Genomic DNA, 24344 nt, shown 5'->3' with positions numbered 1-24344 from the left:
CCCAGAAGATAAGTGGAACTGGGCTCGACCTGCAGCTCTGGTGGCCAACCAGATCCAGGGTCACCTACTCCTGCCCTCTATCCAGTGCACTGCCACTCCTTTTGCCAAATGACTGAAGAGGTGACCCCGCTGGTCCGGAACAGAGGGTGAAGACTGCAGGACTCAGATAAGTACATCGGCTCTCCTGCAATCTCCCCCTCCCCCCGTACTAGCTGTGTGACGCGGTGCTTTAGGGCTTACCTGTGGATCATGGTGGCTGCTGGATTGAGAGGGAGGAGGGATTCCTTTTTGGGGCTGTGATTATTCGCAGCGCCTTGCTGCTGCGCCTTTTCCCGTTGGCGCGGAGGGCTTTTTAACCCCTTTATTCATGGCAATGGATGCCATTTTCAGAGCCGGGGTCTGCCTTTTTTTTATATTTCCCGCGCGATCTGTGACGCGACTGGGGGCGGAGCCTATCGCGTCTGCTTTGGCGATCCCGCTTTGCCTCAGCGCTGCTCCACGCTTGGCTGCTCCTCACAGGTTACGGTAGGACTGTAGCGTTCTGCAAAGCTTGGAGACCCTGACTCTGGGATTGTCGCCATCATGCCTAAACCCCAAAAAATCTAAGGCGGCAACTCAGGTCCCTCTGGGATCCTGTAAGGTATGCCGCCTGCCACTATCGGTTACTGGATCCTGTGACTCTTGCCTTGCCTCAGGACAGGAGCATCCTCCTCCCCCTCCTCCAATCCAGCCCAGTCCCTCCACTCCCCTCCTGGGCCTCTGCCATATCTAGGGCGGCCGCGGACTTGGCCCAAGTCTCGTGCGCGGCCATGGCCTTTATGGAACGCATGGCGGCCACGGATCCTGTGGTTAGCACCGCTCCACCTCCCGGTGCACCCCACAGAGGACGCTCGACCGTTAAGAGGCAGCGTACGCAGCAGCATCCCTCCTCAGATGACTCTGCTTCCCCCCCTCGCCTGGAAGCGTGTTCAGCCTCTCCCCCTCGCAGGGACTACTGGTCTGAAGGGGAAAGGTCCGGCTCGGACGAGGACACGGAGCCAGAACCCTCGCCTAAGCTCTCCACCATGGTGGCAGACTTGGTCACGGCGGTCCGTGACTCCTTTGACATCCAGGGGGAACCTCCTTCTACTAGTAGCCAGGAATTCCCCCTCTTCCATTCCAGAAAACTGGAGGCAGTCACATTCCCCATTCATGGCAAATTCGCCAAGGTCCTTTCAAAGGCTTGGGAGCGCCCTAATCACAGTTTTTCTGCCACAAGGCGCATGGATACTCTTTATCCTTTCCCGGCAGATAATGTGCAGCAGTGGTCTTCTCCTAAGGTCGACCCGCCGGTGGCCAGATTGGCTAAGAATACGGCAATACCTGTCCTGGATGGGTCCTCCCTACAGGACTCCGTTGACAGGCGTTTGGACTCTCTTTCCAAAGCCATCTTCACTCTGGCGGGCACAGGTCTGCGCCCTGTGTTCGCCTCGACCTGGGTAGCCAGGGCGCTTTCGGTCTGGTTTTAATGCCATCATCAGGACCTCGCGGAGCAGGATGCATCTGCGGACACCCTGAACTTCATCCTCCAGATGTCCCAGGCGACAACATTCCTCTGTGAGGCCTCATTGGACGTCAGCACTCTCTTTGTGCGGATTTAGGCCCTCTCGGTCACGCAACGCAGGGAGGTCTGGTTGAAGGTCTGGGACGCCAACGCTTCCTCCAAGCGCTCCCTCACTTACCTCCCCTTTGCGGGCTCCAGGCTCTTTGGTGCTAAGCTGGATGAGATTATCTCTGATGCTACGGGCCTAGATCCAAGCGTGCTTTCAGAGCCCGCCCCTCTGGCTCTAGAAACCAGTCCTTTTGGCGCTTCTCCTCCTCCAGGTCTGCGACAACCCCCTCCTCCGGCGGCTCTCAGGACTCCCGCAAGAAGCCTTCATTTAAGCCTCAACCTTCCTGGCGCCCCGCGGTTCCCAAGCAGTCCTCAGCCTGAAGGGGCGCCCCCACCGCTTGCGGTGGGGAGCCGTCTGCTCTCCTTTCAACAAGTCTGGAGAGCTCACGTTCAAGACCCCTGGGCCCTGGAAATTGTAACTTCCGGTTACAAGATAGAATTTGTTTTCAGACCTCCGGAACGTTTCTTTCCTTCTCGTGTTCCGGGGGATCCAGCCCGAGCCTCGGCCCTTTTACAAGCGGTTTCTTCCCTTCTGGTCCGGGGAGTAGTTGTCCCAGTTCCTCTGGAGGAACAGGGGGCAGGTTTCTACTCAAATCTCTTTGTAGTGCCAAAGAAGGAGGGATCAGTGCGTCCGGTCCTAGACCTGAAGCTATTAAACAAGTCCCTGCGGGTGCGGAGGTTCCGGATGGAATCCATTCGCTCTGTTATTGCTTCTCTTCTTCCAGGGGAGTTCCTTGCGTCGGTGGACATTCGGGACGCCTATCTGCATGTCCCTATCGCAGAATCTCACCACAGATTCCTGCGCTTCGCCATTGGCGACCGTCATCAGTTCGTCGCCCTTCCCTTTGGGCTGGCAACAGCCCCGCGGGTATTCACAAAAATCTTGGCGCCGCTCATGGCGCTTCTCCGTACCAGGGGCATATCTCTGCTGCCCTACCTGGACAACATACTGATAAAAGCTCCATCTCGTCTCCAGGCTGAAGACAGCGTCAGGATCACTGTTCAGACTCTGTAACAGATCGACTGGCTAATCAACTTCCCAAAGTTCTCTCTCCGACCTTCCCAGAGGGTGACCTTCCTGGGAATGATTATGGACACTACTGCAGCCCGGGTATTCCTCCCGGATTACAAGTTCTCATGGATTCGGGAGTCGGTGTCTCGCCTTCTGCACTCCCCGTGTCTCTCCATCCGGGAGTGCATGCAGGTTCTGGGGCTTATGGTGGCCTCCTTCGAGGCAGTCCCCTTTGCCCAGTTTCACATGCGGCCTCTGCAGCAGGTGATCCTGTCCTTCTGGGACAGGACATCGAGGGGTCTGGACTCTCGGATCTGCCTTCCTCCTCGGGTTCGCATGGATCTTCCGTGGTGGCTGTCCCCTCAGAATCTGACTTCGGGAAAATCCTTCCTCCCAATCTCCTGGACAGTCGTCACCATCGATGCCAGTCTCCTGGGTTGGGGCGGCGTTCTCCGGGCTCAAACGGTTCAGAGGGTGTGGTCTGAGGTGGAAGCCCGCCTTCCGATCAACATACTGGAGCTCAGAGCAATTTTCCTCTCTCTGTCTCATTGGACCCCCCTCCTAGCGGGTCTCCTGGTAAGGAACCAGTCGGACAATGCCACAGCCGTGGCCTACATCAATCATCAGGGCGGAACCCGCAGCCGGCCGGAGATGCAGGAGGTGAAGAGGATCCTCCAGTGGGCGGAGGCTCATGTTCCAATATTGTCTGCAGTGTACATCCCAGGGGTCGAAAACTGGACGGCAGACTTTCTCAGCCGCAACAGGGTGGATCCGGGAGAGTGGTCTCTGCATCCGGACATATTTGAGGACATCTGTCGCCGTTGGGGCCGCCCGGACGTGGACTTGATGGCGCCCAGGCTCAACAACAAGGTTCTCACTTTCCTGGCCCGAGCTCAGGATCCAGAGGCGTACGGGGTGGACGCTCTGGTGTCTCCGTGGCAGCATTTCGCGCTCCTCTATGTCTTCCCACCACTGCCTCTACTCCTAAAGGTTCTTTGCAGAGTCGCGGCAGAAGGAATCCCGACCGTCCTCATCGCCCCCGATTGGCCTCGCCGCGCCTAGTTCTCGGAAGTCACTCGGATGCTGGCGGATGTTCCGTGGCCTCTTCCTCTCAGGGAGGACCTGCTGTCTCAAGGACCTCTCTTTCACCAGAATTTACAGCCGCTTCGTTGAACGGCGTGGCTGTTGAGACCACCATCTTGAAGAAGAGGGGCTTCTCGGACTCTGTCGTGAAGACCATGATCAAAGCCAGGAAACCAGCTTCCTCCCGGATATATTATCGTACCTGGAAGGCCTTTCTTGCTTTTTGCGAGACGATAGGTGCTTTTCCCCTTTATTTCTCCGTTCCGGTGGTCCTCTCCTTTCTCCAGTCGGGTCTTGAGATGGGAATGTCCCTGAGCTCTCTGAAGGGTCAGGTCTCCGCTCTGGCCATTTTCTTTCAGCGCTCCCTGGCTCTGCTGGGTCCGGTGAGGACCTTCCTGCAGGGGGTGGCGCATTCGGTCCCTCCGTATGTCCCTCCTCTGCCCCCCTGGGATCTGAACCTGGTTCTGTCTTCTCTCCAGGCAGCTCCTTTTGAGCCTCTGAGGGACATTTCCCTGAGTCTTCTCACTCGGAAGGTGGTCTTTTTGGTGGCCATTACCTCTATCAGGAGGGTATCGGAGCTGGCCGCCCTTTCCTCTAAGGAGCCCTTTTTGGTCTTCCACAGGGATAAGGTGGTACTGCGCCCAGTCCCTTCTTTTTTGCCCAAGGTGGTCTCCGCCTTCCACCTTAATGAGGACATAGTCCTGCCATCCATTTGCCCCACTCCGGTGAACCCCAAGGAGCGCGCTCTCCATTCTCTGGATGTCCGTGCTTTGCGCGTGTACCTGTCGGTTACTGCCCCATTTCGCCACTCGGACTCCCTTTTTGTGGTTCCCGAGGGGCCTCGTAAGGGTTTGGCGGCCTCCAAGGTCACTGTGGCTCGGTGGATTCAGTCGACTATTGCCATGGCCTATCGATCCTGGGGTAGGGTTCCCCCAGCGGGGGTTACCGCGCACTCCACCAGGGCGGTGGGGGCCTTCTGGGCTAGGCGCAATCGAGCCTCTACATCACAGCTTTGTAAGCGGTCACCTGGTCGTCCTTACATACCTTTACAAAGTTCTACCAGCTGCACTCTCTGGCATCGGCTGATGCTGCCCTAGGGCGCAAGGTATTGCAGGCTGTGGTTCCTGTTTAACCGTTGGACGTTTTCCCTCTGGTGGTGCTGGTCTTCTCACCCCATGGACTGCTCTAGGACGTCCCATGGTCTGTGTCCCCCCATGGGCGAGAAAAGGAGATTTTTTTTGTGAAACTCACCTGTAAAATCTTTTTCTCGTCTTTTCCATTGGGGGACACAGCTCCCACCCATTGTCCGTTGCAGGAGGGGTTGGTTCTATTCTATTGGGACCTTATGGTTAACGGCCCGATGGTGGTGTTCCTCGGTTCGGTTTTTCTTTGTTACTATTTGGTTTTTGGTCTCCTTTTACTGCTTTTGCACACACTGAGGTCCTCCTGTTGGAGCATGGGGGTATAGCCAGTGGAGGAGGAGCTGTTCTTTCTTATTTGCATAGTGTCTCCTCCTAGTAATGGCCTAAGCTATACCAAATGGTGTGTCTCCCCCAATGGAAAAGATGAGAAAAAGATTTTACAGGTGAGTTTCACAAAAAATCTCCTTTTTCAGAGAATATATCAGGAAATGTGTTGTTGCTTACCTTGCAATCGTATTGATTTATTGGACATCCTACGTACAACGTGTCAGAACTGTGGTACTTCGTAACAACCAGTCACATTTTATGCTGAACTTGAAAAGTGTGTGTTTTTGGGGTGCAAAAAGTGTCCTTTCTTGGGTATATTCTTAAGCCAAAAGTCAGTTTTGCATGGATACTGCCGAGGTCAAGGCCATCATGGATTGCGTCTGCCCTTCTTCTCTTAAGGCTTTGCTACAATTTCTTGGTTTTGCTAATTATTATCGCAAGTATAGAAACGATCTCTGTTATTGCAAGGCCCCTTACTGACCATGAATGGGGTGGATCTACTTCACTGGAACTGAAGTTAATGAGCCTTCGATTTATTAAAAATGTTTTATTGAAGCATCAGTTTTAGTTCATCCAGATCAGACTAAGGGTCCATTCACACATCTGTAGTGTATTGCGGATCCGCAATACACCCGGCCGGCACCCCCATAGAACTGCCGCAACTGCGGACAAGAATCGGACATGTTCTATTTTTTTCCGGAGCCGCGGAAGTTCGGGGCCGTTCTCCGGAAATGCGGATGCAGACAGCACACTGTGTGCTGTCCGCATCCATTCCTGCCCCATAGAGAATGAATGGGTCCACACCCGTCCCGGAACGGGTGCGGACACAATCTACGGTCGTGTGAATAGACCCTAAGCCTTTTGTCGCTGAGGTAGACGGCTCTGAAGTGGACATAGGAGCTGTGTTATCCCAGGGAACGGCTTCACATACCCACATCCGATGAAAATGTTCTCCTACTGAAAGGAATGATGATGTTGGCCATCAGAAGCTCTGTCCCCAGGATTAAACCAGACATACTGCCTGCTAGGGCTCCTCATGCTGATTACAACTATGCCTTTCTTTTGTCTGTATGATGAATAGCTGCAGAGAAATCTGTGTTTTATTCATATGCAAATGAGCAATTTGAGCACCAGAAGGCAGGGCTGAATCCTCTGAGCACTGATCTGTAACACCCCCTGTGCTCTGCACACACCCCTTTCCCTTTGATTGACAGGTCTAGACATCCTGAGAGGAGAGCTGTGTCCTAGCATGTAAATATTATATACACTATGTACTATAGCTTCACCACACTGAGATCTGCTCAGAAAGCGAATCTACATATCATTGCTTTATTCACAGGCACAATATATAATTATACAGACACCAAAAATCAGAGAAAAAAAAGATAAAAAACAAAGATAAAAACATCCTGCACAATATGATAAATAAATATGCGGATGTCCATGGCTACATATATGAAAAAAAAATCACAGAAAACAAATAATAATGCACTAACACAATAGATGCAAGCATTATATATAGACTAAGCCCTCATTCTGAATAAAATCTGAGACTCTTAGCCAATATATTTTGATCAAAACACATCTGTGCCAACCTACCCGTGCCAAGGTGCTCACAGATGTGTTTTGATCAAAATATATTGGCTAAGAGTCTCAGATTTTATTATATCAGAATGAGGGCTTAGTCTATATATATATAATGCTTGCATCTATTGTGCTAGTGCATACAGACACCAGTAATATGTGTTATCTTATAAGTATAGGAAAGACATGGTGAGGGCAGAGCTGTGTCCTAGCATCTACATATCATATACACTATGTACTATAGCTTCACCACACTGAGATCTGCTCAGAAAGCGAATCTACATATCACTGCTTTATTCACAGGCACAATATATAATCATACAGACACCAGTAATATGTGTTATCTTATAAGTATAGGAAAGACATGGTGAGGGCAGAGCTGTGTCCTAGTATCTACATATCATATACACTATGTACTATAGCTTCACCACAATGAGATCTGCTCAGAAAGCTCATCTACATATTACTGCTTTATTCATAGGCACAATATATGATTATAGACACCAGTGACCCTTTGTATACCGTGGTCAAAGCTGACCGCGGCATGCGGAGGGTACGGGTGCCCTCCGCTTCCCTATTGGGTCCCCGCGCTGCAGTGACGGGGATACGATGACAGAGAAAGCAGCCCAATGCCTTCCATAGGCATCGGGGCTTGCCTTCTACGGAAGCCTGTGAGATCCAGACCTTAGGCTGGATCTCACAGGCATGCTGTCAGTGTAAACCCTGACAGGCAATGCATTACAGGTTGTATTGTAATGCATTGCAGAGGAGATCAGACCCCAGAAATTAAAGTCCCAGAGTGTAACAAAAAAAAAAAGTGTTTTTCATAATTTTAAAAAAAAAGTGTCCGTAACGACTGGCTCTATAAAAATATCACATGATTCACCCCCCCCCCCCCCCCCCCACCTGAACACTGTAGAAGAAATAAAATAAAAACTGTGCTAAAAAAATATTTTAGACATATTAGGTATCGCCGTGTCCGTAACAACCAGGTATATTAAACTATCACATGTCCTAACCCCTCAAGTGAACACATGTCCTAAGCCGTTTTTTGTCACCTTACATCACAAAAAGTGCAACACCAAGTGATCAAAAAGTCATATGCACCCTAAAATAGCACCAATCAAGCCGTCATCTCATACTGAAAAAAATGAGACCCTACATAAGACAGTTGCCCAAAAAAATAAACTATGCCTTTCAGAATATGGAGACCAAAAAAATTTTTTTTTTTCAAAAATGCTTTATTATGTAAAACTGAAACAACCAAAAAAAGTAGTCATATTTGGTATTGTCACGCCTGTGACAACCTGCTCTATAAAAATACCACATGATCTAACCCAGGGGTGTCCAAACTTTTTTCGAGGAGGGCCAGATTTGATAAAGTGAACATGTGCGAGGGCCGACCATTTTGCCCAATATTCTTTGAACCATTAAAATTACATGCAAATTAACTATTTTATGCAAATTTTATTGCAAACGGCATACCTTTCATTTTGTGACTTGGATGACAAATCTAAACAGGTGTTAAATCACTCTGCCTTCAATATAAAAAACAGGAGGCAGAAATATGTCGGAAACAGTACATTACAAGGTTGTCTGTTAACTTTAAAATTCCAAAAATGTGAACAGGAACATAACACCAAGTATACACATATGTTCAAATATATTTATAACTGATTGACCAACTGATATTGAAGGGAACCTGTTATCAACTTTATTCCGCCCACACTAACGGCAGAATAAAGCAGAGACAGGTGAGTTGATTTCAGCGTTCTGTCATTTATAAGTTAAAAGTAAGTGATTGCCGAGAACCAACATCACAATCATTGCAGACTGGACCTGGAAAAGAGTCCCGGCCACCGGAGAAGAGTCCTGGTTATTCATGAATTCCTGCCCTCCCTGCTGATGACTGACAGTCTTCTACCTAGTTCCCTTTCTCTCTAGGAGAGAACTGTCAATCATCAGCAGATGGACGGAGAGCAGGAGATTATGAATAACCAGGACTCTTCTCAGGTAGATTTGACTCTTTTCAAGGCCTGGGCTCCAATGATTATGATGCTGGTTCTCAGCAACCACTTACTTTTCGCTCATGAGGGACACACCGCTGACATCAGCATTTCTGTCACTACTTTATGCTGCCCTCAGTGAGATTAGCATAAAGTTGATGACAGGTTCCCTTTAACTGAGATTTTACAATGTATTCATTTCAACTGAAAAAAATCTTGCTGCACTAATGTGAAGGGTGAAACTGAGATCTGGACTGCAGCAGATAGGCTAGATCTGGTTCAAAGGCTGTGGTTTTGATGCGCAAAATATCACGCAAGTGAGAGTCACTTAGTCTTGTCCGCATGCGATTCTTGTTAAGGTTCATAACAGGGAATGTCTTCTCACACAAATATGTTGAGCCAAACAAGCTCAGAATTTTCTTTGCCAATATTCGAATCTCTTTAAAACGGCTCTTATCCAGTTGGCCGTAAAATTTCACAAGAGAGAGCTGTTGGTGCCGACTGCGTAACTCACTGTCACAATGCAGGTCAATGAGCTCGAGCTGCAGCTGATCTGGAGCATTGTCGGGGTCAACAGAGAATGGAGAGGAGAAAAGGCTGATCTCCTTTTCAATAGCTGCAAAATCTTGAAAGCGCCGTCTAAACTCCCCAGCAAGAGATACGATGTCTGCTGCATACCTGCTCGCTTGTGCACTGATATCATCCTGTGGAAAACTGTTCATTATTTCCTGCAACGCTGAAAAATGAATGGTATTGGGCGGTGTTTGTGACAAATGCTTTTGGAAAAAGTTGCAGCTTTGTTCCAAAGGCTTTGAGGTGTGAATAAAGCTGGTTCACCGCTGCATCTTTGCCCTGAAGACTCGTGTTCAGTACATTCAGATGCTTTGTTATGTCGACTAGAAACCCTAAATCAGCCAGCCAAATAGGATCAGATAGTTCTCGCATCGGTTGTCCCTTTGTTTCCAAGAATTCTCCAATTTCTTTTCTGAGAGAGTAGAAATGCTGCAGTGCAGACCCTCGACTGAGCCATCTTACATCGTTATGATATAAAACATCTTCGTATTCAGCCTGGATATCCAGTAGAAACTGTTTAAACTGGCGGTGGCACAGGGCTCTAGAGCGTATAAAATTAATGGTCTTTAGCACCGGTTTCATAACATGGTCATATTTGAGATGTTTAGCACAGAGAACTTGTTGATGAATGATACAATGCAGTTTAATAGCTTTGCCTCCTTCTTCGATCACCTTGTTACAGATTAGGGTTGATAATCCACTTCGTTCCCCAGCCATGGCAGGTGCCCCATCAGTAATTATCCCAGTAACTTTGTTCCAAGGCAGTTTCATGTCATCTATGGCAGAACTAACAGAAACAAATAAATCTGTTCCTCTTGTTTGGTCCTTAAGGCTCTGGAGGTCAAGTAGCTCTTCAGTCACATTCATTTCATCGTCCACCCCTCTCAGTGTCGGAGAGGTCCGTGCTTTCATCACAGGCTATCGAAAAGAAGTCAAAATCAACTCCTTTTGACGTTAACCGTCTCTTAATATCTGATGAAATTTCTTCTACTCTCCGTGCTACTGTGTTACGAGCCAGGCAAATGTTGGAAAACGCTTGCTTCTTCTCGGGACAGATATTCTGCACCATTTTCAAAACGCATTCTTTAATAAAGTCACCCTCAGCAAAAGATTTGCAATTTTTAGCAATTAACGTTGCCACCTCGTAGCTAGCCCTTGTGGCATTTTCATTTGACTCACGGGTTCTTGTAAAAAATCGCTGTTGTGACATTAAAACAGCTTCAAGTTGCTTCACCTTGTCACTGCGGTCGCGCCCTGTTAGCTTGTCGTATGTGCTGTGTCTCGACTGGTAGTGTCTCTTGATATTAAATTCCTTATTAACAGCCACAGTCTCTTGGCATATTAGACAAACACAGTGATTCCGTATTTCAGTTAAAAAATATTCCACTTTCCACCTGTCCTGGAAGCGGCGTCCCTCACTGTCAACTTCTCGTTTCTTATTTGTAGTTGCCATTATACAAATTGGCCAGATAAGGAGAAGTTATTTGTAGAGAGTACTAGGAGCACAATCAGATTCTAGCCCAGTGACGTACAGTGAGGGGTTAATGAAGGGTATGACAGCTTGCTACCACTGATTCGGATTATGCCCCCTTTTCTGCTTTAGTTCACAGCCCAGCCTGCAAGTGTGTGTTTTTTTTCCTCAATAGACTCAAATAGGCTCAATAGCCCTTATGGTCGCCCTGGCCTTGTGGCTGTAAGTGTGGAGGCGCAGGGAGAAGGAAAGGCGACGTTAATTGGTGATGACTTTGATTATGATGTTTGGACCTGGAACTCAGCGCTAGAACGCAGCCAGAAATGTTTTAATACATTTTTTCTTCTACATTTGGGACCTTCACACTGTATAAATGTCCTCTGGGGGTAATGTGACCGTGGAGGTAGGAGACCTCAACAAACTGCAACTTAATCTGAGTGCCTCACTCTCCTTGTTATAGTGATCAGTGGGGGCACTCAGACCCCAACTAATGAAAACCTTTCATATGTCGCTGGGACATATAAAAATATTTAAAAAAATCCAGCAACACTTTAAAAGGGTTTTCCAGTACTTTTTATAGCTGCAGATGGTGCTGGAAATTCAGAGCTCTTTCTCCTGTGTAGTGGTTGGAACTAGTAAAGTTGCTGTAGCACTGCTCCCATTTGCTTCCAACATTGGAGGTACAAGGATAGGCCACCAATATAAACGTACAGGAAAACTCCTATAAACAAAGAGAAGGGCACCTGATGTATGAAACGTGTGACTAAAACGGTGGGTAAATGAATCAGCCACCCACAACTCTGTGACCCCGGCTTCCAAAAAAAATCTGAGCTGAGATACAGGGGATGAACTTAAAGAGGACCTTTCACCTGTATAAACTATGTGAACTGAGTATGCTGCCATATAGAGCGGCGCCCGGGGATCTCACTGCACTTACTATTATCCCCGGGCGCCGCTTCGTTCTCCCGTTATAGGCTCCGGTACCTTTGCTCTGTAAGTTATAGTAGGCGGGTCTTCCCTTGTTCTGTGGGCGTCTCCTTCTCCTAGGCTGTAGCGCTGGCCAATCGCAGCGCACAGCTCACAGCCTGGGAGAAAAAAACCTCCCAGGCTGTGAGCTGTGCACTGTGATTGGCCAGCGCTGCAGCCTAGGAGAAGGAGACGCCCACAGGACAAGGGAAGACCCGCCTACTATAACTTACAGAGCAAAGGTACCGGAGCCTATAACGGGAGAACGAAGCGGCGCCCGGGGATAATAGTAAGTGCAGTGAGATCCCCGGGCGCCGCTCTATATGGCAGCATACTCAGTTAACATAGTTTATACAGGTGAAAGGTCCTCTTTAAAGACCGATATTCTGGCCTTACTACAGAGAAGAAAAGCCGAGATCTCGCAATGTCCGAGATCTCGTGACGTCAGAGATCTCGTGACATCTGAGATTTGGGCTTTCCTTCTCCCTGAGCCCAAATCCCGCGAGATCTCGGACGTTGTGAGATCTCGGCTTTCCTTCTCTGTGAAGGCAAAGACCAAATCTCGCGTGATCTCGGACGTCGCCGGGAGATTGGGCCTTTACTGATGCGGCCTCTGCCTGTGAGCTGTTGTGACTTGTAGTGTCCCACTAGGATACTTCTAGAGAACAAAGAGTTTAAAATGTGTGATGTTAAACAAATCTTAAAAAGGGTTGTCCAGGCAGTATATATTGATGACCTATTGTCAGGATAGGTCATCAATATCTGATCAGTGGGATTCCAAGGAGTCAGCCCCTTCATTACACTGCCCATCGTCTTGAAAGTTTTGGAGGCCCAGTGTAATTACAAGTACTCTTTCCTTCACCGCTGCAATGGAGACAACATGCAGTATAATGAAGAGGAAGCAGAGCTGGCATGGAGCATTGCCTTCTCTTCAAACTGCTGAACAGCGGGGGTTCCAGGTGTGGGACCCCACCAATCAGATATTAATGACCTATCCTGAGGATAAGTCATCAATTTACCATATACTGCCTGCACAACCCGCTTAATATATTCTGTTTTTTGTACTGTTTGCATGTACTTGCAGAGAAAAGCTGCAATGTAACATACATGTCTTGTGCTGTGTGTGCTGCTAGAGCTAAGGGCTCTTTCACACTTGCGTTGTCCGGATCCGGCGTGTACTCCACTTGCCGGAGGTGCCCGCCGGATCCGGAAAAACGCAAGTGTACTGAAAGCATTTGAAGACTGAACCGTCTTCCAAATGCTTTCAGTGTTACTATGGCACCCAGGACGCTATTAAAGTCCTGGTTGCCAAAGTAGTAGTGGGGAGCGGGGGAGCGGTATACTTACAGTCCGTGCGGCTCCCGGGGCGCTCCAGAATGACGTCAGAGCGCCCCATGCGCATGGATGACGTGATCCATGCGATCACGTGATCCATGCGCTTGGGGCGCCCTGACGTCACTCTGGAGCGCCCGGGGAGCCGCACGGACGGTAAGTATGCTGCTCCCCCGCTCCCCACTACACTTTACCATGGCTGCCAGGACTTTAGCGTCGCGGCAGCCATGGTAACCACTCTGAAAAAGCTAAATGTCGGCTCCGGCAATGCGCCGAAACGACGTTTAGCTTAAGGCCGGATCCGGATCAATGCCTTTCAATGGGCATTAATTCCGGATCCGGCCTTGCGGCAAGTGTTCCGGATTTTTGGCCGGAGCAAAAAGCGCAGCATGCTGCAGTATTTTCTCCGGCCAAAAAACGTTCCATTCCGGAACTGAAGACATCCTGATGCATCCTGAACGGATTTCTCTCCATTCAGAATGCATGGGGATAATCCTGATCAGGATTCTTCCGGCATAGAGCCCCGACGACGGAACTCTATGCCGGAAGAAAAGAACGCAAGTGTGAAAGAGCCCTAAGACATGTTTCCTTTTCTCTCTTATAGGTTCTGTGTAGAAAACTATGCAACAAGGTTGAGGTTGAACTGTATTGGGGATTTGCTGCCATCCTCCTAGCCATTCAGTCAGAGTGAGATAGTGTATGTGCAGTTAGGGCTCTTTCACACTTGCGTTATTGTCTTCCGGCATAGAGTTCCGTCGTCGGGGCTCTATGCCGGAAGAATCCTGATCAGGATTATCCCCATGCATTCTGAGTGGAGATAAATCCGTTCAGGATGCATCAGGATGTCTTCAGTTCCGGAACGGAACGTTTTTTGGCCGGAGAAAATACTGCAGCATGCTGCGCTTTTTGCTCCGGCCAAAAATCCTGAACACTTGCCGCAAAGCCGGATCCGGAATTAATGCCCATTGAAAGGCATTAATCCGGATCCGGCCTTAAGCTAAACGTCATTTCGGCGCATTGCCGGATCCGACGTTTAGCTTTTTCTGAATGGTTACCATGGCTGCCAAGACGCTAAAGTCTTGTCAGCCATGGTAAAGTGTAGTGGGGAGCGGGGGAGCAGTATACTTACAGTCCGTGCGGCTCCCGGGGCGGTTCAGAGTGACGTCAGGGCGCCCCAAGCGCATGGATCATGTGATCGCATTGGACACGTCATCCATGCGCATGGGGCGCTCTGACGTCATTCTGGAGCGCCCCGGGAGCCGCACGGACTGTAAGTATACTGCTCCCCCGCTCCCCACTACTACTATGGCAGCCAGGACTTTAATAGCGTCCTGGGTGCCATAGTAACACTGAACGCATTTTGAAGACAGATCCGTCTTCAAATGCTTTCAGTTCACTTGCGTTTTTCCGGATCCGGCGGGCACCTCCGGCAAATGGAGTACACGCCGGATCTGGACAACGCAAGTGTGAAAGAGCCCTTAGTTAGGAAAATTAATCTGTAAGAAGACAGAGGAATTAGGTTTCTGGCCTGGCCTAGCCGTTTATGTAACTGACCTAATCAGAGAGGTCAACCTGAGAAGGGCGCCATCTATAGACTGTGAGGAGAACTCTTTGGATATGGGCCTCATAGTGTAAGACTGTAGTATTTATAAGATAGTTCCCATAATTTACAATGTAAAACGAAGATAATCCTACCTATTCTGTAAGACATATATAGTCTGGCCTTACTACAGAGAAGAAAAAAGCCGAGATCTCGTGACGTCAGAGATCTCGTGACGTCAGAGATCTCGTGACATCTGAGATTTGGGCTTTCCTTCTCCCTGAGCCCAAATCCCGCGAGATCTCGGACGTTGTGAGATCTTGGCTTTCCTTCTCTGTGAAGGCAAAGACCAAATCTCGCGTGATCTCGGACGTCGCCGCGAGATTTGGCCTTTGCTAATAAAGCCTCTTCCTGTAAGCTGTGGGCTCCCGGTGAGCTGGCGGTGACTGGTGAGAGGGGCCGGGGGCCGGAATACCAACGATTGAATCAAACCTCTGGGGGGCCGTTTTACTCCTGGCCGTGGGCCGCAATTGGCCCGCGGGCCGGACTTTGGACATGCCTGATCTAACCTGTCAGGTGAACATTGTAAATAACAAAAAATAAAAACGGTGCCAAAACAGCAATTTCTTGTTACCTTGCCTCACAAAAAGTGTAATATAGAGCAACTAAAAATCATATGTACCCTAAACTAGTACCAACAAAACTGCCACCTTATCCCGTAGCTTCCAAAATGGGGTCACTTTTCTGGAGTTTCTACTCTAGGGGTTTCTACTGGCAACTTAAAATTATCCCAGTGAAATCTGCCTTCCAAAAACCGTATGGCATTCCTTTCCTTCTGCGCCCTGCCGTGTGCCCGTACATCAGTTTACGACCACATATGGGGTGTTTCTGTAAACTACAGAATCAGGGCCATAAATATTGAGTTTTGTTTGGCTGTTAACCCTTGCTTTGTAAAAGTAAAAAAAAATATTAAAATGGAAAATCTGCCAAAAAAGTTAAATTTTGAAATTGTATCTCTATTTTCCATTAATTCTTGTGGAACACCTAAAGGGTTAACGACATTTGTAAAATCAGTTTTGAATACCTTGAGGGGTGTAGTTTCTTAGATGGGGTCACTTTTATGGAGTTTCTACTCTAGGGGTGCATCAGGGGGGCTTCAAATGGGACATGGTGTAAAAAAGAACAGTCCAGCAAAACATGCCTTTCAAAAACCGTATGGCATTCCTTTCCTTCTACACCCTGCTGTGTGTCTGTACAGCGATTTACGACCACATATGGGGTGTTTCTGTAAACTACAGAATTAGAGCCATAAATATTAAGTTTGGTTTGGCTGTTAACCCTTGCTTTGTAACTGGAAAAAAATTATTAAAATGGAAAATCTGCCCAGAAAGTGAAATTTTGAAATTGTATCTCTATTTTCCATTAATTCTTGTGGAACACCTAAAGGGTTAATAAAGTTTGTAAAATCAGTTTTGAATACCTTGAGGGGTGTAGTTTCTAGAATGGGGTCATTTTTGCGTGGTTTCTATTATCTAAGCCTCACAAAGTGACTTCAGACCTGAACTGGTCCCTAAAAATTGGGTTTTTGAACCTTTCTGAAAAATTTCAAGATTGGCTTCTAAACGTCTAAGGCTACTTTCACACTAGCGTTCGGAGCGGATCCGTCTGATGTTTCATCAGACGGATCTGCTCCGATAATGCAGACGTTCGCATCCGTTCAGAACGGATGCGTCTGCATTAAAACTTAGAAAATTTTCTAAGTGTGAAAGTTGTCTGAGCGGATCCGTTCAGACTTTACATTGTAAGTCAATGGGGAACGGATCCGCTTGAAGATTGAGCCATATGGTGTCATCTTCAAGCGGATCCGTCCCCATTGACTTACATTTATAAGTCTGGACGGATCCGCTGCAAGCAGCGTTCAGGTGTCCGCTCACTGAGCGGAGCGGAGGCTGAGCGCTGGCAGGCGGATGCATTCTCAGTGGATCCGCCTCCACTGAGAATGCATTGGGGCCAGACGGATGCGTTCGGGGCCGCTCGTGAGCCCCTTCAAACGGTGCGCACGAGCGGACACCCGAACGCTAGTGTGAAAGTAGCCTAAGCCTTGTAACCTCCCCAAAAAATAAAATATCATTCCCAAAATAATCCAAACATGAAGTAGACATATGGGGAATGTAAAGCAATACCTATTTTAGGAGGTGTTACTATGTATTATAGAAGTAGAGAAATTGAAACTTGGAACTTTTTTGTACTTTTTTACAAATTTTTGGTAAATTTGGTATTTTTTTATAAATAAAAATAAAAATTTTACCAGTGTCATGAAGTACAATATGTGACGAAAAAACAATCTCAGAATGGCCTGGATAAGTCAAAGCGTTTTAAAGTTATCACCACTTAAAGTGACACTGGTCAGATTTGCAAAAAATGGCCAAGTCCTTAAGGTGAAATAAGGCTGTGTGCTAAAGGAGTTAAAAAGTGGGTTTTGGAAATGTTCTGAAAAATTTCAAGATTTGCTTCTAAACTTCTAAGCCTTCTAACGTCCCAAAAAAAGAAAATGTCATTTACAAAATGATCCAAACATGAAGTAGACATATGGGGAATGTAAAGTAATAACTATTATATGAGGTATCACTATCTGTTTTAAAAGCAGAGAAATTTGTAAAGTTGCAAATTTTTTATTTTTTTTGTAAATTTGGTATTTTTTTTTATAAAAATGAAAAATATTGACTGAAATTTACCACTATCATGAAGTACAATGTGTCATGAGGAAACAATCTCAGAATGGCTTGGATAAGTAAAAGCGTTCCAAAGTTATTACCACATAAAGTGACACATGTCAGAGTTCTAAAAAAAAATGGCCTGGTCCTTAAGGTGATTGTGGCGAAACCGACCTTCCCACTGGGTTTTGGAGAGGACTGGCTGCTGGCCTCTTTCCCCAGGATTATGGGCCATATACTAACTTTTAAACCCCTGAACCTATTCAAGTGAATTTTGGATAGGTTTGTCCCCAAGTTATACTGTTTAAATTAATGTAAGTTATATGTATGGACAATGTAAACTCACAAAGTTGTAACAATTTATAATAAGTGTAACTTGTCAGCTTGGGAGGAATATGCGGGTGTGTTTCTATTGTGCCATTGTCCCATTGTGTGTTTAAATGGTGATGTCTGTCCTGTTGTATCCACATGTGTATTGGCGATCTCCCTTTGTCCTCAGAGATAATTGGATTGCTCCTCAGGTTGTCTCTGGGACAGAGGTGAGGAGACCATGATGTATTGTGGGGATATGTTGTCCTATGTCACAGTCTTCATTCTGGTCCTCTGGGGGTGTGAATGATTGGTTGCTGTAGTTACATTGTATGTGTTGTAAATTACTGATTGGTTATATTTCAAACCCCTGTGGGCAGTACTATGTTTGTGGTTTATGAATAAAAGAGGCTGTACGTGAAGTACAGTCAGCCCACTGTTTGACCCTCATTACGGAGCCTTGTCTCGTTATTGGGGGGATTCACTGTATGCTGTTAGAAGACCGATTGCCAGGATTGTATGCTTTTCCTGTTCGTCTGCTAGCAGCTATTCGTGAGGTTCCAGTTTGGAGTGCTATTTTGTATCCAGTTCGGGAGTTGGTGTTCTGCAAGTAGCTGTGCCTGTCTCTCAGAAAGGGGCACATCGCCTAAATGGATTTTAACCCCTTGTCTGCGGAAACGGTCCGTTACATTGGTGGCAGCAGCGGGATCGTTCCTACAGCCAGAAGGACAGCTACAGGAGACACCATTTCTGTGGATTCTACAATTTAAGGACAACGCATGTCCCAGTACAGCGTCCCTGACAGCAGCAGGATGGAACCAGCAGTGTTATACGAGGAAGAGGACCTGGATGGCCGGGATGCATTAAGGAAAGGCATCTGGTACCAGGCCCTGGATAATCTACAATACCAGCGGGGTGAGAGTCTCCCCAGTGAAGAGCAGCGGTTGCAGAAGCAAGTGGCCCTGTGGATGCCCTTCCTGGGAGAGCAGCCCCTGGAGGAATGGGTGAAGGAACTAGAGCACCGGGTATGGCAGGAGCTATGGCTGGAGGATGCCTACCAGGCGCTTTGGTGGTATATGGCACAGTATATACCCTGGACAGCCGAACATGACAAGCCAGAGGGAGAGGAGTTTTATGGTCCTGGCTTGTTATGGGAGTCCTTTGCAGAGCCTGACTTCGGGAGCCCTGTACAGTCCAGACTTCAGGACATTTTCTATGAGAGGGAGGCTAGGCATGAGTGGGATGACCCCCATGAGGTAGAGCAAGACCTGGCTCACCTAGCAACCCTGGAGTGGGAACTGGAGCAGGACTACCGAGATCTCTTCCACTCCATTGAGAAGGCTCAGCAGGACGGTAAGGTGACAGACCCAGATTCAGACCCATTCAGCTGGACAGATATTGTAGAGTGTTACTGGGAAGGACCCCAGGTGGCCGGTAGAGATGGGACCGAGGTCTCTCCACCGGTCCTGCAGGGAATTGGGAGCCCAGTCTCCATTCCCCAGCGGCAGTGTGAAGTGCAGGGAGAGGAGAGCAGCGCCCTCCCTCCCCAGCGGCAGGCTGAGGTACAGGGGGCAGAGGTAGTTGTTCCTGCCCCCCAGCAGCAGAGTGATATGCCGGGAAGGCAGTGTGAAATGCAGGGAGAGGAGAGCAGCGTCCTCCCTCCCCAGCGGCAGGCGGAGTTACAGGGGGCAGAGACAGTCGGTCCTGTCCCCCAGCGGCAGAGTGTCCAGCAGGGAATAGAGAGCCCAGTCTCCTTTCCCCAGCAACAGGACACTGTATTGGGAGCGGAGACGGTCGGTCGCCCTCCCCAGCAGCCGGAAGTATGTATGGGAGAGGAGCTTGTTACCCCCTCTCCCCAGCGGCAGCTTAACGCACCAGGGGGAGACAGCAAGCCCCACAACAGTGCAGATGGGACCATGGTCTCTGCACTTACAGCACAGGGGGTAGAGACAGTCGGTCTCCCCCTCCAACAACCAGGCTCCAACCAGGCTTCTTCCGTGGTAGCGCTGGCACCAGGGCAGAGTACCGCTGATACCTGCCCACAAAGCAACCTCCACTCCAAGCAGGGAGCAAGACAGAGACCGGGAGTACCAGCTTCCAACATAACCTTGGTGGACTCACTGGACAGAGACAGGCTACTAAAGTCAACAGGTCCAGTATTTGGTTGTGGGTGGGCTGCCAGACTAACTCAGGTACCGACCGGCGTGAGGTCAGGTATCTGGTTAGTCTTCCCTGGGGGGGGGGAGATGTGTGGCGAAACCGACCTCGCCACTGGGTTTTGGAGAGGACTGGCTGCTGGCCTCTTGCCCCAGGATTATGGGCCATATACTAACTTTTAAACCCCTGAACCGATTCAAGTGAATTTTGGATAGGTTTGTCCCCAAGTTATACTGTTTAAATTAATGTAAGTTATATGTATGGCCAATGTAAACTCACAAAGTTGTAACAATTTATAATAAGTGTAACTTGTCAGCTTGGGAGGAATATGCGGGTGTGTTTCTATTGTGCCATTGTCCCATTGTGTGTTTAAATGGTGATGTCTGTCCTGTTGTATCCACATGTGTATTGGCGATCTCCCTTTGTCCTCAGAGATAATTGGATTGCTCCTCAGGTTGTCTCCGGGACAGAGGGGAGGAGACCATGATGCATTGTGGGGATATGTTGTCCTATGTCAGTCTTCATTCTGGTCCTCTGGGGGCGTGAACTATTGGTTGCTGTTGTATCATTGTATGTGTTGTAAATTACTGATTGGTTATATTTCAAACCCCTGTGGGCAGTACTATGTTTGTGGTTTATGAATAAAAGAGGCTGTACGTGAAGTACAGTCAGCCCACTGTTTGACCCTCAACACGGAGCCTTGTCTCGTTATTGGGGGGATTCACTGTATGCTGTTAGAAGACCGATTGCCAGGATTGTATGCTTTTCCTGTTCATCTGCTAGCAGCTATTCGTGAGGTTCCAGTTTGGAGTGCTATTTTGTATCCAGTTCGGGAGTTGGTGTTCTGCAAGTAGCTGTGCCTGTCTCTCAGAAAGGGGCTTATCGCCTAAACGGATTTTAACCCCTTGTCTGCGGAAACGGTCCGTTACAGTGATAAATGGCAGGGTCCTGAAGGGGTTAAAGAATCATTTTGGACTGCTTGTTCAGAACACGTGACACTGTTTCTGCCTACACTAGCATTTGTCTGTATAAATACGGGCAGGCATCTGCCCCTGTTAAGGGCTCATGCACACAACCGTGTGCCGGCCAGGCCCATGCTGTGGACAGCAAATTGCTGTCCACAATGCACAGGCACCGACCGTGGGGCAGCCGCATGTGGATCGTGGACCTATTCATTTGAATGAGGTCCGCAATCTGACGGTCCGTATCGCAAAAAAGTAGTGCATGCACTCAAGTGAATGGATCCACGATCCGTCATGCGGGCTGCTGTCACGGATGGTGTTGCAGAAAGCTGGAACTTATAAATAAACATCCGACTGGCTTGATCCCAAACTAAGGAGCATATGGGTGAGCCCTATAAAACCCCTAGAGCTCTCCCTGACTGCTATGCCCATGCAAAGGTCTTTATGATAGACGATTGCTTGCCCACGTACCTAATACTCTGTGACACCTGAAAACCCTATAATAGTGAGGGGACACGACCACCGGCTCCCTGCACTTAATACGGACGGAGTCAGGGTCACCTAGAATCAAGCCAGCAAGGAAACACAAATAAAGGAAAAAGACTTATCTGAGGAATCAGCAGTAGCAGCCTCCAGCAGTGAACAACTCATCCAGGAAGAAGTATAAACCGCCAAGTGAGGCAGTATGGGAGGGAATATAAAGGGAGACAATCAGTGCAAATAGGTGACAGCTGGAAGAAGGAAAGGAGATGACAAAGTGAAACCAAAACAAAGAACGTCATGCAAGAAGTAGAGAAGAACGTCTAACAGACCTTCTCACAGAACTGGCGGTGACAGCTGCAATACGGCCACAGCCGGACAACGGTTATGTGCATGAGCCCTAAGTCATAATTTTTGGACTGCTTGTTCAGAACAAGCAACAGTTTTTTCCCCCATAGCACCGTGTGTATTTAAACACCATCTGCCCCCAATAATGGATAATTTTTAGACAGGTTTTTAATTTAAAAAGGTACAATAAATCTGATGGTACAGTGTGTTTATAAAAACACGCTGTTTGTTAACACCGTCAAACATGCGTTTACCTGTAACTATGTATGTCAGTGTCACTATTACAATTGTCATTGCGCTCAAGAGCTTAAAAAGAGGTTCTAGAAGACCTCAGAGCATCATACACCAATTTTCAGGCCAATTGGAACATTTTTGGATTGGGTAGAATACATCCGGACCGGAATTGCATTTTTGGACAGATTAGGCGAATCGGACCTGAAACGAATTTCAAGAAATCTCTAGATTTTATTATAGGAAAGCTATTATAGGGATTACTTTGTAGTGATGATATTACAGGGATGATGTTATGGGGTAGATACCTGTATTATAGTGATGACATAAGGATCAGGGGAGTAGCTGCAGGGGAAGCGGCTGCTTTGGGGTCCAAACTGAGTAGGGGCCACACAGGAGGAGGAATAAAAGATGTTATTGTCAGGGCCTCTCATCAGTATTATACGCTGACATTATGTAGATAGATACTGTAGGAAATGGACGGAGCTGCCGGGCCTCGTCGGAGAGAGCGATCGTCACTAGACACAGGAGTAGGGGTCTCATGGGAGGAGGGGGGTACAAAGTTGCCTGGGGGGCCCCGTTCAAAATTTTGCTGTGGGGCCCAGTCATTTCTAGTTATGTCACTGATAAGGACGATATTGTAGGATGATATAGGGCAGATATTACAGGGATATTATAATTATATTATAGGGAAGATATAAAGATGATATAGTAGGGAAGATATACGGTAGATATTACAGGGATTACATTATAGTGATGATTTAAGGATGATATTTTAGTTATGATATAGTGTAGATATTACAGGGATATTATAGTTATATTAAAAGGATTACACTACAGTGATTATGTTATAATGGTGTTATTATAGGGCAGATATTACAGAGACGATATTATAGGGCAGATATGACAGTGATATCATGAAGCAGATATTACATGGATAATATACTGATATTACTGTATACTGATGACATTACATTATGATATTATGAGGCAGATATTATAGGGTAGATATTACAGGGATTACATTATAGAGATTATATTATAGTGACAATATTGTAGATATAACTGAGATGATATAGGGTAGATATTACAGTGATGATATTACAGAGATAATATTATAGAGAAGAAATTACATTATGACACAGATATTAAGATGCTTATATTGTACAGATATTATAGAAAAGATATTATTTATATAGACGCCTGGGAATCACTTTTGTGCAGGGCGTCGCTGTGTGAGCTCAGAACGCGGTCTCTAGGGACGACATTTCTAAGGAAGTGAAACCTGAGGTTGTGTGACCCCATTTGTGGTTGGGGTTTATAAAGTATTCGGGCGTTGGGGTCACCCGGTAGGGGGTGTTGTGTAGGTTGAGACTAGGGATGAGCGTACCCGTGGATGTTCAGGTTCGGCCGAACTTCGGGTCAAAGTTCGGGTTCGGGAGCCGAACTTGACCCGAACTCGAACCCCATTGAAGTAAATGGGGACCTGAACTTTGGTGCACTAAAATGGCTGTAAAAAAGTCATAGTGAGGGCTGCAAAAGGCAGCAAAATGGGGGTAAAAGCAGGATAAGTCCCTTAACAAATGTGGATAGGGAAATTACATAGAATAGAAAAAAAATAAATAATAATAATCTTGAACTAGGAGGTGGAGGTCAAAGTGGAGTAGGAGGTGGTGGAAGCGGCGGTGGAGGAGGAGATAGCCAAGACTGTTTTAGTTTTTTTCCTTTATTTATTTATTTTTTATAAATTTGGGAAGGCCACAAAACATTGGGAAATGGAAAAGAGAATGCAAAGAGAAAGTGCGCTGGAGTATAACAATGGCTGCTTAGTGCCGGTATACATGTCTATTCTGCACAAGGTACGGACAAGTCCTGAGGGATCCAGGCTGGTTCATTTTAATGAACGTGAGCTTGTCCACGTTAGCTGTGGACAGGCGGCTGCGCTTGTCTGTGATGACGCCCCCTGCCGTGCTAAACACACGTTCAGACAATACACTGGCCGCAGGGCAGGCCAGCACCTCCAAGGCGTAAAGGGCAAGCTCAGGCCATGTGCCCAATTTGGAGACCCAGAAGTTGAAGGGGGCCGACCCGTCAGTCAGTACGTGTAGGCGTGTGCACATATACTGCTCCACCATGTTGGTGAAATGCTGCCTCCTGCTAAGACGTTCCATATCAGCTGGTGGTGCTGGTTGTTGTGGCGTGCTGACAAAGTTTTTCCACATTTCGGCCATGCTAACCCAGCCTTCTGAGGTGCTGGCGGTGCCCCATCTGCGTTGGCGACCTCTTTCTCTGCCTTCGCCTTGTGCTTCCACTGTGCCCCCGCTGTCAGGTTGGAATGCCACCAGCAGCGCGTCTACCAGCGTGCGCTTGTACTCGCGCATCTTCCGATCACGCTCCATTGAGGGAATTAAGGACGGTACGTTGTCCGTGTAACGGGGATCCAGCAGCGTGGCCAC

Source organism: Bufo bufo, chromosome 4 (assembly GCF_905171765.1).
Source record: "Bufo bufo chromosome 4, aBufBuf1.1, whole genome shotgun sequence".
In the NCBI taxonomy this organism is placed as follows: Eukaryota; Metazoa; Chordata; class Amphibia; order Anura; family Bufonidae; genus Bufo; species Bufo bufo.
This window is presented reverse-complemented; position numbering follows the sequence as displayed.